This window comes from Lactuca virosa, chromosome 2 (assembly GCF_052849685.1).
Source record: "Lactuca virosa cultivar CGN04683 chromosome 2, Lactuca_virosa_CGN04683_v6, whole genome shotgun sequence".
Classification (NCBI taxonomy): domain Eukaryota; kingdom Viridiplantae; phylum Streptophyta; class Magnoliopsida; order Asterales; family Asteraceae; genus Lactuca; species Lactuca virosa.
In genome coordinates this window covers 112513924-112519107 of record NC_136427.1, presented here as the reverse complement: position 1 = coordinate 112519107, position 5184 = coordinate 112513924, and positions in this window count along the sequence as shown.

The window sequence follows — 5184 nt, the reverse complement described above, 5'->3', positions numbered from 1 at the left end:
TGTATATGGATCTTAAAAAGCTATACTGGTGGCCTAACATGAAAGCAGAAATTGCTACCTTCGTAAGTAAATGCCTTCCTTGCGCCAAGGTCAAGGTTGAATACCAGAAACCCTCAAGTCTTCTATAGCAGCCGGAGATACCAGAATGGAAGTAGGAGCGGATCACTATGGACTTCATAACCAAGTTGCCCAAGACAACGGGTGGACTTAATACCATATGGGTCATCGTCGACAGATTGACCAAGTCCGCACACTTCCTGCCTATCAAAGAAACAGACAAGATGGAGAAGCTTACAAGAACCTACATTAGGGAGATCGTACAACTGCATGGTGTTCCTATATCTATTATCTTCGATAGAGATAGTAGATTCACTTCGAGGTTCTGGCAGTCCCTACAAAGTTCCCTAGGAACTAGGCTGGACATGAGTACAGCCTACCATCCACAGACCGATGGACAAAGTGAGAGGACTATCCAAACCTTGGAGGATATGTTGCGAGCCTGTGTGATCGACTTTGGGAAAGCATGGGACACTCATTTACCCCTTGTCGAATTTTCCTACAACAACAGTTATCACACGAGCATAAAGGCTAATCCATTCGAGGCCCTCTATGGCCGAAAGTGCATATCCTCTCTGTGCTGGGCTGAGGTGGGTGATACCCAGTTAGCTAAAGGACGAGTTCCTGACAGCACTCTCACGGGTCCGGAGATCATTCGGGAAACGACATAGAAGATCGTTCAGATTCGTGAACGATTGAAAGCCTCTAGAGACCGACAGAAAAGCTACGCTGACAAAAGAAGGAAACCATTGGAATTCCAGGTGGGAGACCGAGTTCTATTGAAAGTCTCACCCTGGAAGGGCTTAATACGCTTCGGAAAGCGTGGAAAGCTAAATCCGAGATACATAGGGCCTTTCGAGATTCTCGCTAGAATCGGCCCTGTAGCTTACAAACTTAACTTACCCCGCGAACTCAATAACGTACATTCTACTTTCCACGTCTTGAACTTGAAAAAGTGTCTGTCCGACGAGACTCTTGTAATCCCACTCGACAAAATCAAGATCAACGAGAGCCTCAACTTCGTGGAAGAACCTGTAGAGATCATGGACCGGGAGGTCAAGCAAATGAAACAAAGCCGTATCCCGATAGTGAAGGTTCGCTGGAACGCCAAGCGAGGACCTGAATTCACTTGGGAGCGAGAGGATCAGATGAAACTGAAATATCCTCGTCTTTTTACTTAGTTATTTGTAACTACTTATTTGCTTAAACTCTAATTTCGGGACGAAATTCCTTCTAACGGGGGGATGATGTGACAATCCGAAATTTCTATTCTGTATAACCATTCACTTCAATAGAAGTCAGAACTGTTTCTGCTAACTTTTAAGCTTCTTGGAGTCAGTTTGATTGTTTTAAAACCTAGTACTTCAAGAGATAACTGGAGAGAGGATACTTTAGGGTAAAGAGTGCAACATTTAAGTTCCAAAACTCCAAGAGTTTGGAGTTTACGACCCAAATGGTATTGGGGACGTAAACCCTAAGGACTATATAAGTGACACTTAGTTATTTTTAGCTCTTTTTCACATTTTCAAGTCTAGAACCATTTCTCTCTCAAGTATCATCCAAAGTTTCTTCAAAATCTTCAAGAAAGTAAGTGTTTTCTTCCTTGTTTAGTTGATCTCTTCCTTAATCTAGTGATCTTACATGATTTCATCCATGAAATCATTCCATTTGTTTAGATCTTCAAGCATTCTTCATTTCACCAAGAACACCAAGAACACACACTAGTGTTCTTGGGCCGTGAACACCCTTTCAAGCTCCTTTATTGTAAGTATTCTTACCCTAGTATGTTATAAGGCTGTTTTCACTTCTTATTCAACTAGAAAACACAAAGAAACACAAGATCAAAGGTGTTTATGGTCAATACATGTTCTTGAACCGTAAACCCTAATGAATGGGGCAAAGTGAGCCCTAGTCCCTTCCTTAGCCTTAGATACTAGTCTAGATCTCTTCCTTGAAGTGTTTAGGACCTTAAACATCAAAACGACCAAGAACACATAGATTTTACGGCCGTAAACTCATGGAGAAATGGTCCATGGGCCGTAAACTCTATAAAGTGGTGAAATTGTGCCACCATGACTTCCTAAGGCTTAGACTTGAAGTAAGGATACTTATTTATGACTTATAAGACCTTAAAGCACCAAATGGTAGAAGTTACCATGGGTTTACGGCCGTAAACCCATTGGGACCGTAAACCCAAAACCATAAACTCATGAAGAGTTTACCCTTGGACCGTAAACTCAAAAGCAAAGCCCTACAACCCTTAGATGCAATCCTTGGTACTTATAGCACTTGAATCAAAGTGTTTTCCATGTTTTAGGGTGTCTTTACTTGAATAATTAGTTGTTAAATGACTAATTGGATACATATATGTGTTATTATATGTGAACTAGGATCCTTGTGTGTGCTCAAGTCTTCACTTGACACTTAGCATCCTATAACATCCGTTCATCCAAACCACTCACTACAGGTGAGTTCATACCCCTTAATCAACCTTTTAAATGATTTTAAATGCTTTTATGGGGGGGGGGAATACAAGTTGAACTATTATAGTTATTATATCAATCACATGTGATTAATAACTACCAAACAAGTGGATTTCTTACTTTTCAAACTGTGTTATCAAACAAACTACTTCAAACTGTTTTACAAACTCTTTTACATGTTAAATACTTTCATTAAACTCTTTTAAACTTATACTTTGTCAAATATGTATCTATATAGATATAGTTATATAAGTAGGATTGAAAGGACTTAGGACTGATAGCTCACCTTGCTTCCTGTTCCTTGTTTGGTTGTGGACTTAGGGTATCGGTTATTTGTCCGAAGGTCGTTTGAATCTTAGTTATATATTATGTATATGTGTATAGATATAAAAGTTCCTTCATTCAGTTCAATACCTTTGGGTAGCAAAGGTATACAAACATGTTCATACATACAAACAACATTACTAGTAAACTATAATAGGTATAGTTTAGGAAGTTTACAATACTATTACTAGAACAATGAAACATACAATGAGTCAGTTCATACATGAGTCAACACATACTATAACGAGAAACAGATAGAGAATACTATGATGAGAAACAAACAATAACATACAAAGAGAACATACATACATACTAGACAGAGAGAGAACATACAATACAGCTAGTACATACTATACGTTATACAAGAGAACATACTATTATGAGAAACAGAGAGAACATACATACATACTAGACAGAGAGAGAACATACAATACAGCTAGTACATACAATACATATACAAGAACATTACAACAATTATGTGAGCCACGTAACGGGGCATGACATCACCTGTCATGGCTCGTTTTGTATCCAAAATCTCCTTAAGTGGAGAGCGTTGAGTTTGTGTATAGATCTATACTGGATTGACTATCCTACACCTCGCTGCTCGCTACAGTGGGACTTGCAAGTCTACGGGTGCCAAATGTCATTTCTTCCGACGTCTTTCATCGTCGTGTTTTTAGTCGGTAGTATGGTACAGGCATGTCACATGGTACTTTAAATAACAATTGGTTTAAGGTAGTTAGTACAGCAGTAGTTACTTAATACAACACTACAATACTATTTTATTTCCCCATTGCATTCACTTGTGATCTTCTCACAATGAACAGTAATGTAAAAACTATATTTTTAGTTAATGATAGTCAGATTTGGGAAAATACATACTCTTACGAGAAACATTTTACAAACATTTGATGCCTTGGTAGAAGGCTACATTTAGTAGAAAACATAGGGTTTTCTAGGAGATTACAAACATTTACAAACTTACAAATCACATACTTACAAACACTTTCATACAAACACAGACACTAAAATACTTATGATCTCACCAGCTTTAAAGCTGATCAACTCTTTCAAAATAACTTGTATTCTCAGGTCATCAGTAGACAGGTACCGATGCCAGGCTTTTGAGAAGATGGAGCTCGTTCAAGACTCATCTCATATTTTGATTTACATTTTTGGTGTCTTATAACTTTACAGAACACACTTGTATTAAATTATATTATTAATGCAATGGATGATGTTGTTGCTAGTGTATTACTATGCATTGTTGTGATACTGTACATGACGTCCTCCACCCCTGAACGTTTCCGCCGTTCCGGTTTTGGGGTGTGACAGATTGGTATCAGAGCATTGTTTATAGTGAATCGAGTATATTAACCCATAAAAGATATACAAACTAAAAACACAAAGGGATTAAAATACTTTGACCAAGAGTTTATACTTTTAAATAATAAATATTTAACCAAGTATACAAACCTGCATTCATACTAAAATCAGTGTCACTAGGGCAGAACAAAAGTATTACGATTGTTGGGCAACACAATTAGACTTAGAGACATATAGTCAACCCTGGGAAGATATAGCCTGATCAACTATATTATCCGAGGAGTGACTAGCATGTGCCTAAGGGTGGTTGTGAGGTTGCAACAAGTCTAAAAACTTACCAACACTACTACAATGAAGACAATAGAACATAACATAAACTTAAAATACTATAGGAGTATTTTGTGTTACTATAATTACTTATCTGAGAACTAAAAAGGTCTTTATTAGTATGTCAATATTTGCTGAGTGGATACGCTAAGGTTATATGTAACTAAGATGTCATAGACTTAGAATCTGTGATCTTTGCTTTACTTCCTGTTCCTTGTTTGGTTGTGGACTTAGAGTTAGGGTCACCTATTCGAAGGTCTATCCTATTTTGAGTACATATAACTGGTATGCACTAAACAAGTATTGGAGTAACTGATAAAGATCATCTTATAATTATCTAATTAGCGCGTCTATTTAGTTATATCTTATACCCCTTTTCTCGCGTAGATATCATGGCTGGATTCCATCTTCCCGGAGATCCATACTTCCCAAACGAAGGCAATGCTGGGTGGCTTGATGAAGAGACAGAAGATGACCATCCAATCCCTATGGATGATCACGATGTTGAAGGCTTTTCTGATGGTTCTGACTCAGAGCCAGAAGTTAACAACCTACCCCCAGCGGCTCAAAACCCAAACCCAAATCCTAACCCTCGTCCAGCATTTCAAGGACTCACACCTTTGTGGGCCACAAACCTGAATAGATGGAGTCAGGAACAGGGTCAACC